The 12,128-nt window shown below is 47.7% G+C and overlaps 1 protein-coding gene across 1 annotated transcript in view; it reads left to right on the forward strand.

Moving 5' to 3' along the window:
- The first annotated feature begins 2,668 nt into the window (after positions 1-2,668).
- The window catches only part of trpv4 (transient receptor potential cation channel, subfamily V, member 4), a 119,632-nt gene continuing 110,172 nt past the window's right edge, over positions 2,669-12,128 (forward strand). The window contains exon 1 of the mRNA XM_078554421.1: positions 2,669-2,914. The gene's annotated coding sequence lies outside the window, so the exon portion shown is untranslated. The remainder of the gene's footprint in view (positions 2,915-12,128) is intronic.

The following is a 12,128-nucleotide window of genomic DNA, read 5'->3' on the forward strand; positions in this document are numbered from 1 at the left end:
CATTTGGGTGATAGATTTGTTATCCTATTAGATTTGAATTATATCTGAATTCAATCAGATGTTGAAACCCATCTTGCTCCTTCTGCATGAGATCAGTTTCGTTTAGTCTATAGATGAATGGTTTTTACAGCTACAAGCTCCTTATTACTTTTCTTTGTCTAACCTGTCATCTAATCACTTTGGGAAGGTACTGTTTGGTATGATAATGAGCTGTATACCTCTGGTAACACTTTTTAAAATATTTATTCATTGTTGGGATGTGGGCATCACTGGCTAAGCCAACATTTGTTGCCCATCAATAATTGTCCTTGAGAAGGTGGTGGTGAGCTATCTTCTTGAACTGCTGCAGTCATCTGGTGTAAGTACACCAACGATGCTGTTAGGGAAGAAGTTCAAGGATTTTGACCCAGCGTCAGTGAAGGAATGGTGATATAGGTCCAAGTTAGGATGGTGTGTGACTTGGAGGGGAAATTGCAAGCAGTGGTGGTCCCATGCATCTGCTCCTCTTGTCCTTCTAGGTGATAGAGATCACAGGTTTAGAAGATACTGCCAAAGGCAAGTTGCTACAATGCATATTGTAGATGATACACACTGCTGCCACTATACGCTAGGAGTAGAGAGACTGAATGTTTAAAGTGGTGGATGGGGTGCCAATCAAGCAGGCTGCTTTGTCTTGGATAGCGTCATATTTCTTGAGTGTTGAAGGAGCTGCACTCATCCAGGCAAGTGGAGAGTATTCTATTACACTCCTGACTTGTGCTTTGTAGATGGTGGACAGGCTTTGGGCAGTCAGGAGGTGAGTTACTCTCCACAGAATTCCCAATGTCTGACCTCTCTTGTAGCCACAGTATTGTGCAATTGACCACTCTTTATGTGTCAAACTAGATTTGGAACTTGGACAGCCTGTTCAACCATGGAGGAGCATCAGTAACAAGGAACCTGACAATTTCAGGACAGCTACTGAGCCTATCCTATGTTGTGCAATGTAAACAGAAAAGTGCCTTAAGGCTTATCTTGTATTAGAATGAGTGGAAAGATACACAATGTGGTTTGATACTAGGCTATGGGGTTGTCTTGTAGCATACAGAGTAGCTTCCCTGCCTCAGAGCCAGAAGCTCTGGGTTTGAGTCCCACCCCAGGACTTGATGGCCAAGGAAGGTGTGTTCATTACAAGGCCAACCAGGTTGAGCATCAACCTTCAAATCCTTCCAACACACACCGATGGCAGGCAGTAAGAGTAGGGGAGATTCCTAGTCAGCCAAGCAGTGGAAAGAAAGCTGGAGCCTTTACCATCACTATCCATAGCTCCAGACTACAACGTGCATGTAAAAGAGCATAATGCCACAGCAACTTGGACCGCCTGAGTGAACTATAACCCAGCAAGCACTACCACTGGGATCATAGAGACCAGGGGAAGAATTTTCCCGTCAGCGAGCGGGGGCAGGGCCCGCTTGCCGGTGTGTAAAATGACGCGCGGTAACATCAGGCATCATTTAGATTGTCAGTTAAGTGAGCGCGTAGCCGACGCAGCTATTAAGGCCATTAACAAAGTAAGAATGCTGCCCATCCAACCTTAAGGTTGGCGGGCAGGTGAAGAGCCCAGGCGGCCTTCGCATTTTTCATGAAACCTCATCCACAAGCGGGATAAGGTTTCATGAAGTGTTTATTATTTTAAATAAAAATTTTTGAAAAAATTAATGGGCATGGCCCAGCCCATGTGACAGTTTCACATGAGGGGACATGTCCTTAAAAATTTTTTTCACCTTTATTAAATATTCCAGAACTTAAACCGATCTCCCTGAGGCAGTTCTGTGCCTCAGGGAGATTTCTGTGCTCTTTCGCACACAGGCCCTGACTCAGGCAATCGCCCCCCACCCCACCCGCACAGGGAGCGCTCAGCTGGGTGAGTCTTAATTGGCCCACCCACGTAAAATGGCAGCGCACACCCGATCGGGGGCGCCGATTGGGTTCGCGCTCGCTCCCGCCTGCCCCCGCCCAATCCCCCCTGACAGGGGGAAGATTCAGCCGCAGGTGGTTCTCAGGTCTGATCCCTGATCACAGATGTGATGGATGAGTTACTATCAAAGCCATTTGTATCTCCTTCTCTGGATCCATGTCAAATTTTGTTTGCTCATGCTCCTGTGAAGAGCCTTGGATTGCTATGTTGGAGGTGCTATACAAGTGCAAATTGTTGTTTGTATTTTAGTATCAGGTAGGGAAGGGGGTGGGGGGAGAGGTGAATATGGGGTGTTGCCCATACAACGTATGGGGAAAAATATGGCAATAAAAATAAAACAGGGAAAATGTTGGTAATACTCAGCAGGTCAGGCAGCATCTGTGGAGAGAGGAACAACAGTTAATGTTTCAGATCTCCAGCATCCTCGGTATTTTGCTTTTCTATTACGATAGAAATGAACTGTGGGCTAGTTAAGAGATCTGCAATGAAATGCAAGTGCGGTTCTTTCTCAGAACAAATGAATTATAAATGGGGGAGGGGGGTGGGGAGGGCACACAGATTAAATAGAATGAGCAAATCGGGGAAGATCTTGCAAAGATTCTGATTTGATGGAACGGAACTGCTTGAAAGCTCAGTAATTTCGGTTCTGGAGCAGTAAAGTCGGGCAATGTACCTTTAAGAGCGAGGATCGGAGCTTGGGAGGAAGAAAAGGGAAAGCGACCTGAAGGAGACGCCGGGAGAGCAACGGTGGAAGGAATAACGTGGAGTAAACCGTGGCGTGAAGGAAACCCTCGGAGATGTTTTATCATTTAAATTGAAATCCGGTGGGTCCAGTGCTGGGTGTGTTTCTGTAGCTGGGATCTGCCTGATGTGGAAGGAATCCGCACCGAAAGTTTGAATCAAATTCGCCCGCTCTGCTCCACTGGTGAAGTAGCAAAATCGACAGACTGCGAGGAGGTAGGATTTCAGCCTCAGAAAACTTCCCCCCCACCCCCTTATCTCCCTTCCTCTATCTCTGTTAGATTTTATTCTGCTCTCTTAGATCAGTGTGCTTCTGAGTTCATGTCTCTTAGCTCTAACCCCCCCCCTCCCTCTCTCTCTCTCTGTCTCCCTGACCCCCCTCTCCCTGATCTGCCTGAATCACTCTTTCGTTTTCTTTGTCTCTATGATTCTGTACCCAGCCCCCCCTCTCTCTCAGGATACAAACTTCTTTCTCTCGGGATCTATCATAAAGGCGCTATATAAGTGCAGCATGTCTTTTGCTATCTCTGTATAGGCTGGTTAATGCTCGACCAGAAATAAAGGAACGTTAGATGCTGTTTGTGCTTAGAACTCTGCAGACATAACTTCATGACTGGCGCTGTATATGTTCGGGGGACAGAGGGAAAAAAACTGGACAAACCAAATAAGTTAGCATTTACACAGCGCCTGTATTGGGCTCCGGGTGTAGGTGACTGTGGAAGGAAACGTGTTAGTGAAAATCTCCATCCGTCGGGATTGTCCCAGATATATTTTGAAAATCTCTCAGACAACTTCTCACGACCGTCCCTTCATTGTATTCTGCCCTAGGACAGAGACTAACTCAATTTAGGATGTAAGTTGATAATGGATCAGCCATGATTTAATTAACTGGTAGCCCAGGCTAGACAGGCTGAATGGCCTGTTCTTGAGTCCCTAAATCTCAGGCATGAGATTCTTGAGTTGCTTTTCGGGGGTAGCGAGCTGAGGTGGTACCGATTCCTTCCTCGCGAAACGACTTCTCCAGGTGACACTCAGGGGGCAGCCACACCAGTTGGATGCCAGCTCGGTATTCCGCGCTGGTGCTGTGGTCTCCGGGGCTGTCTAGAGTGGGGCTCGAACCCTTCTGACTCAGAGGTGGGAATACCACACGTAAACCCAAGGCTCACATTTGTAATGGATCAATATTTCAATTAAACTCTTAATTACATTTTGAAAAATTAAGGTTGACATGACGTGAGATATGAAACAGTGATGGTCACTTTGAAGAGAGAAGCTTTTATGGGAGTGAGTTATGGTTTGTGCACTTAGAATGCAGAGGCACTTTATCCCCATGAGCTGCCAGGGCTGGTAAAGAAGACCCTCTCATTATGGGTCTTATACCCCTAAGTTTTCTTCTTCCTTTCCTGATGGCCCAAACTTGAGATCCCACATATCTTGACCAAGTGTTTATTCTCCATAGTGGTGTCACTCGGCTATTCAGCTATTGAGGGGCATCACAGGTGAGCACAGCCCTCTCCTTGCTTGATGTCAACACTCATGCATTTCCCAGTAGAAGTCATAAGATTGCACTCGGGAGCAGAAACCATGGGTGGTTTCCCTTCTTCCTGTGCTGTGGCAGCATAGATCAATCCAGCACCCTCTCAAAGCTCAAGATTAACAAAGAGTTGGAATGGAACCTCTGACCTCCTTGGTCTTTGAGGCTCAGTTCGGTGCTGAATAGTTCATTAACCAGTTGAACCAGCAGAGGAGAATCGTGGAGATTTTGCCTGGAGTCAGGAAAATGTTTGTTAAAATGGGAAGTTTTTTAATAGTAGATGGTTGCTAAGTACATTTAGAGAGAGAAAGATAGCCGACTACAGACGTTGGGAATGAAGACTCGAAGGCCTTGTCCTGGCAACAATCGAAGGAGAAATTGCGGGTAAAAACAACAGAGGAGAAAGAACAATCAGATGAGTGGATAACATTGAGACGTGGGCTGAAGGAGGCCAGAGGAGAAGCAAGACGATGCTAAACAGCCTCACTAAGGCTCTGGTGACAACAAACAACCAACTTTAGTAAGAGGTTCAGCTGTAGTAGCTTCCCAAATAAAATGACTATCGGTGAGGCACCTGGAATTTAAATATAGGCAATTACTCTTTCATTGTGATGTTTCATTCAATTGGTGAATGGAATGATGACGTCTTGGAAGGACTGAAAAAAGAAGCAGCATTTGCAACAGAGTAGCTGCCTACTTAACCAACTAGTTTCTTGCAAGTTCAGGTATTAAACTAACAGTTTCCAGTAGGCAGTTACTAATATTAGTTAAATGGCCGTATAATGTTGAAAGGCCCTAAAGATAGAAGTGAAATGTCTTCTGAATGCTCAGCCAGTGTGTTGGAATTTGTCAGCAAGAGTAATACTGTGTGTATTTAAATAGTAATAGGTCTGTCATGCTACAAGTAATGTGATCTCCATACTATAGGGTACTCTTTGATGGGTCAGATACCTTCCCTGGCAGCAGTTAGATTTAGTCCTTGATCGAGCACCAGAAATTGTGTGTTTGCTGGACTGACTCATCTGCCCACACCTCCACAAATACATACCAATTTTTGCGGATATACACACGCATTTATTTAATTCCTTCCTCTCCCAAACACTTCAAAGGATTGAGTCTTTTAGTGGGACACAGTGTCATTTAACCTGTGGTAAATCCAGCTCAGTCGACTGGCATGAAAGTCCACTTCTTCTCATTGCCTGCTGGTTCTAAAAGTCTGAGATTAAATTAACTTGAGGCACTTCCTGGTGGATGAAGGTTACAGCACTAAATCAGCTGTAGAATCATAGAGAGGTTATGGCACAGGAAGAGGCCACTTGGCCCATTGTGTCTGCGCAACCAAAATCGAGCCATCCAGCCTAACCCCACTTTTCAGTATTTGGTCCATAGCCCTGCAGGTTATGACACTTCAGGTGCACCTTTTAAATGAGTTGAGGGCTTCTGCCTCTGCTACCCTTTCAGGCAGTGAGTTCACGACCCCTACAACCATCTGGGTGAAAAGAAATTTCCTCATCTCCCCTCTAATCTTTCTACCAATCACTTTAAATCTATGCCCCTTTGTCACTGACCTCTCTGTTAAAGTAAATAGGCCTTTCCCATCCACTCCATCCTGGCCCCTCACAATTTTGTACCTCTCGATCAAACGTCCCCTCAGCCTCCTCTGCTCCAAGGTGAACAATCCCAGCCTATCAACCTTCCCTCGTAGCTGCAATTTTCCAACATCCTCTTAAATATCCTCTGTACTGTCTCTAGTGCAATTGCATCCTTTAGTAGTAATTCAGAAGTGAGTGACAGTTTGACTCAGAGAATATGAGGATGGCTGATATGGGAAATGGAAATGTTACATTGATGCAGTTTCTGAAGTTATGGCCAATTGATATTGTTTTCCCCCCATCCCTGTTTTTAATGAAGATAGGTGAATGGGTGGGAGGAGACCATTAATGTAGTCGAGGATCCCTTTCATCTTTGTAAAGGAAGGACTTACATTTATACTGTGCCTATCACAACCTTAGCCAGTGAAGAACTTTTGAAGTGTAGTCACTGTTATAATGTAAGAAATGCAGCAACAAATGTGTAAACAGCAAGCTCCCACAAATAGCAACGTGATAACGACATGATAATGTGATTTTAGTGATGGTGATTGAGGAATAAGCATTGGCCAGGACACAGGAGAGAACTCCCCTGCTCTTCTTTTACATCCACCTGAGAGGGCAGGCAGGGAGGGGACTCAGTTTAATGTCTCATCCGTCCTGGAGACAGTGAATGTGCTGACTACAGAGCAGTTCAGAGCAATAACAAGTCACTCGTTTTAGTAATGACATATTTCAATTTAAGTTGTCACAGTGTCAATTTTGTCTTTCTTCATGTTCCTGTGAGACACCTTTGGATGTTTTACCACACGAAAAGGATGCGTTGTTATTGTTTGCTACAAATTTGGTGGTGAAATCTTCCAGTGAAGGCTGAACATCAACAGACAGGGTTTGGATGAGATATTAAACCGAGTCCCCCATCACCTCTGACAATGTAACATTTCCTCAGTACAGCACTGGAGTTTGTAGGGAATGTTTAAAATTTAATATTATTTTTCCTCCTCCATTTATTTGGAGTGATTTGTAACGGAGTGAATTGTGGACCTCTCACAGGCTCGTGGATGCCATCTTTGCCTCGCAGTCCCCGCCATTAAATAATTGCACTCTCCTGCAACAAACTCATGCATTTTCCCATCAGCAGTGAACTATGAAGTGAGCATTACAGATGAGGCCTGGTGTCCACATTGAGCTGATTTGAAGATGGTTTATTCAGTCAGTGGGAAGTTGGAATATGTCCCTTACTTTGCAGTGGTATCTTACACACGCAGCTGAAAGGACTAAATTCTCTTTGTTGCACATTAACATGGTACAGTGTGAGATCCCACATGTTCCTGCACTTACTGCATGTAGCATGATTTTCTGTTTTCATGCTGCAGTTGGCATAAAAAGTCTTGGAGGCAGTGAACGTGCTGTCTACAGAGCAGTTCAGTGCAATAACAAGTCACTACAATTAGTAATGACATATTTCAATTTAAGTTGTCACAGTGTCAATTTTGTCTTCATGTTCCTGTGAAACACCTTCGGATGTTTTACTACACGAAAAGGATGCGTTGCTATTGTTTGCTGCATCTGTGTGAAATCTTCCAGTGAAGGCTGAACATCAACAGACAGGGTTCAGCAGACATGCAGAATGTATTTGCCAAGCACTCCCTACTAGGAATAGCGACTGTATAAATTGTAACGTCTACAGTACCCTCAGCCTTTAAATCGAGCAATACCAATGTAAATGTTGGAATGCACAGCTGGTGCCTAATGAACCCCTGCTGTATCTGGAATTAGGTCATAATCGAGAACATTATCATCGGGGTTGCATGGTCAAGTTTACAAAGGATCTGGCTTTTTCAAGTCATAGGGTAGAATCGTCCCAGATTTGCACTAAGCGTAGCAGCGGGCGGGGAAATGATGTTTTACCTAATGGCCGCAATGGCGGCTTCTCATCGTCTCAGACATACTGCATTCCCGGGAAACACACTGTTGCGATGGCGGGCAGGCTCTCATTCGCCCGCCACGCCATCACCTCACCACTTCATCACGCCAGGCCCCACATTTAAAGTGCAGCTGCGCGCGCACCTCTCAGTGCTTCCAGCCAGGACTGCTGCACAGAAGACAGAATAGCCCCGAAAGGCAAAAAGACTACAGCCCCCCCGGTTTAGTGACGTGTCATTCGAGTGCCTTTTGGGCGCTGTGGGGGTCCGCTGTGGTGACCTCTACCCCCTCTCTGGCCACAGGAGAGACAACGGCATCACCAATCCAGCATGGGATGCGGTGGCAGCAGTGGTCAGTACCAATGCCCTCAAAAGACGACAGCCACCTAGTGCTGCTACAGGATGAATGATCTCATCCATTGCGTCAGGGTAAGACACACTTCTCATCATTCTCAGCTCACACACTCACAAACCCATCACACATCCACAGGGACCTCAAACCTCAAGGGACAACACCACTAACTCTCACACACATCCTCACATCTCCATCAGGCTCATATCCTCTCGAGCTCACATCCTCATTCTGTCCACGGCTCCGCTCACCATACAAACATTTCACGCTTTGCCATGTGTCCTGCTCACACTCTCTCCACCTGTTTACACACAGGAAAAGCCTGCTGCCTGCTCACATCAGCAGGGAGGGGTCCCAGACTGGGGGTGGAGTGGCCCACATTAGGCCCCTCACTCACTTTGAGGAGCGTGCCATAGCGCTGACTGGTGAGGACATGGACCGTACCTGTGGTGATGGTGAGGTCGGTGGTGAACACCCACCTCAGGATCCTGCACCACATCATCTCTCTCTCAATGCAAGTGTTGAGTGCTCCCTCTCCTGCCTTTGACTGTGCTGCCATGCACTAATTATCTCTACATTCACAGGGAGCTTTGCCAAGCAACTGACACCCTCAGCCAGCCAGTCCCTCAGCTCTATCCACGTCCTCTCCTCCAGCCATTGAAGAACTGGAAATAAACAGCCTGGAAGATCCGTCAAAGCGCTTACCCATACCCTCCACCAGCGCAGAGACACACATCTCGCTGGGACCTAGATCTAGAGCAGAATCGGGCTCACAATCTGGTGGTCACCGCATGGACACGTGTCCACAGTAGGAGGCAGGTTCAGCTGAGCTTCCTGGCACTTGGAGCACTGCAGGGCAAGAGGCATCTGTGAGGTCCATGTCAGGTGACAAACCTCAAGATCTGGCCTTCCAACTCATCCTGGAGAGTTAGCAGAAGGCGTGGGAACATCATGCGGAGCTGTTGGAGTAGCTTGTGAGTCGGAGGTGTGTGTCCGCCTTCTCTCTGGTGAGCATGTATGGATGGTCTCATAGGGAGGATGGTGGACACTATTGAGACCCTGGTCCAGCAGAATGCGGAGATGTGTGCAGACCTGCACTCCGTTGCGAGAGCCATGTGTGAGTTCCTGCAGTGGAAACGCGAGAGAGAAACGGGGCACCTCAACGTCCCTGCAGGCGTTCCTTCCCCTCAAGGAGTCAGGCTGGGCCCAAAGGGAGGAGGAGCAGCAGCTGGACACCCCTGGGTTATTCACTCAGTAATCTCACACTCCTTCCTCCCCCTGGACCCCTCCCCTCTCTGCCTTCTTCCTCCCCCTGGACTCCCTCCCCTCTGTGCCCTCCTTCCTCCCCCAGATTCCCTTCCGTCTCCACTCTCCTTCCTCCCCCTTTACTCCCTCCCCTCTCCGCACTCCTTCCCTTACACCTTCCACCCCCCTGACACCTACATCCCCAGTTGCCATTTTCTCCCCCGTTAACTTCTCCTCCCCCCGTACTCCCTCTCCCCCAACCTCCCCCCTACACTGACATCTTAGTATCTTAGTTCCTCCCTCCCAACTTCACCCCCCACACCCCTCCCACGCCCCCCCGCCACCCCTTCCTCTCCCAGTCGATCCTAGACCTTCCTCTCCCACCCCCCGGTACATCTTGCTCTCCCGCACAGCTGGACCTTCCTCTCCATCTCTCGACCATCATCCGTCGTGAGCAGTTGGTGATTTTGAAAATTCCATGGGCTGCTTTGCAGCAGAGCCATGTCCATGAGAATCCACCCAGCATTGCATGCACGTTCCTCCAGTGTGCCGTTGCTGTCGGGCTCCAGCTTCTTCTGCTCCTTGGATGTTTGCGATGTGAGCAAGGCCCTGGCGGTATGTTCCGACTTCTGCACGTCACACTTCTCCAGACGCGTTCTGCACCGGAGTGTTTTCCCACCCATGTGGGCCGAAGATCCAGCGCGGTTGTGGGGGGGGGCAGTGCGGTGGTGGGGGTGATTCAGGCGGGCTGGCCTTATAGTGATATACAGATCTATTAAAATGAGGCTCCAGATGTCCGATGGCTGGAAACGCAGCCCGCCATCGACGGCCTGAGCAGACGATCTCAAACTGCTTTCATGACATTGTGAAACTGATTTTTGGCCTTCTCGCTATGTTGTCCGCTCGCGCCGCCAAACCCACCTAACAGCAGTGGGCTCGGAAAATTCCATCCATAGAACCACAGGGCTGGATTTTGCATGGAGACGTATTCCCCGTTCTTGATAGAACAGTCGGCCTTGAGCTCAGGACTCAGAATGTGGCTGCCCCATAGCTATAATATGCTGGGAGCAGCCTTAACTGAAACAGAGTGGGACTTCCTCCCCCATCTGGGAAGAAGTCCCTTGGCAACTCCGTACTCAACAGCACCAGGATCGAGTGGTGGCCACTGCTGGGACTACAAGGAGTCCCCAAAGATGAAGTGTCATGGAACCCAGATTTCAGGTAATCTGGGATTTTGTATGGGTTTGCCTGGAAGGCCCTAGCTTGGGGAAGGAGGGAGATGGGGGGCTGGGTTTTAGATGCTAAGGGGTGAGGGTTAAAGGGAGTTATGATCTTGGGGTGGGTGCCTCTGATGGGCAAAGGAGGTACCCAGATAACCCCACCTCCCCCACTTTCTGCCCAACAGCAACCCACACAGTGAAAGCTGCCGGGCTGCCCGCCTTCCCCTCACCTTCCTTTGTCGCACATTAATTAGTGGCAGAGGCAGAGGTGAAATGAGGCCCTTAAGTGGCCATCAATTGGTCATTTAAGGGTCACCAGGACTAAGAGTGTTCGGACTGCCTGGTGGCTTTCCTGCCCACTGTAACATGGGAGACAGGTCACAAGTGGGTGGGAAGGTGGTGGGAAGGCCACCGATTTTAATTTACCAGCTCCCACCCCGGCTTCAAATACGCCGGTGGGAGGCTGTAAAATTCAACCCATAGAGTCATTACAGCACAGAAGGAGGTCATTTGGCCCATTAAGCTCCTGCTGGCTCTCTGCAGAGCAATCCAGTCAGTCCTATTCCCCCAATCTGTCTCTGTAGCCCTGTAAGTTTATTTTCCTCAAGTGACCAATCAATTTTCATTTGAAATCGATTGTCTCCATTTTCACCACCCTTGTAGGCGGCAAGTTCAAGATCACTGCCACTCACTGCATAAAAAGTTCTTCCTCACAACCCTCCTGCATCTCTTGCCTAAAACCTTAAATCTGTGTCCTCTGATGTTTGTACCATCTGTTAATGGGAATAACTTTTCTTTGTCTACTTTATCTAAACATATTGTAACCTTGTACACCTCCATCAGATTTCCCCTCAGGCTCCTTTGCTTCAAGGAGGACAATCTCAGCTTCTCCAACCTAACCTCCTGGCCTTGTAGCTAAAATCCATCATCTCTGGAACCATTCTAGTAAAATCTCCTCTGTACCCTCTCAAGAACCCTCACCTCTTTCCCAAAGCGTGGTGACCAGAACTGGATAAATACTTTAGTTGTGACATTTAGTTGTGAGCTTTATAAAGGTTCGGCATAACTTCCCTTCATCTGTACTCAATATCCCTATGGTCCAAGATCCCATGTACTGTCTCAAGATGTCCCTTTTCTCCTAATTGCCTGGAATTCACTTGCACCACACCTCTTATCTGCTTCCACTGTATAGGATTCCTCGTTCAAACATTTCTGGTTATCTAATTGCCGACAGTCAGAGCGCTGAATGTATTGAGTTAACAAGCAAATTTAACATGAAAGTCAGCGATGGCTACAAGAGTAGGTCAGAGGCTAGGAATCCTGTGATGAGTAATTCACCTCCTGACCCCCCAAAGCCTGTCCACCAACTACAAGGCACAAGTCAGGAGTGTGACGGAATACTCCCCACTTGCTGGATGAGTGCAGCTCCAACAACACTCAAGAAGCTCCACACCATCCAGGACAAAGCAGCCCGCTTGATTGGCAGCACATCCGTAACATTTAGTCCTTCCACCATCAACATATTAGCAGCAGTGTGTACCATCTACAAGATGCACTGCAGGAAT

The sequence above is a fragment of the Cetorhinus maximus genome, chromosome 12 (genome assembly GCF_964194155.1).
Source record: "Cetorhinus maximus chromosome 12, sCetMax3.hap1.1, whole genome shotgun sequence".
NCBI lineage: Eukaryota > Metazoa > Chordata > Chondrichthyes > Lamniformes > Cetorhinidae > Cetorhinus > Cetorhinus maximus.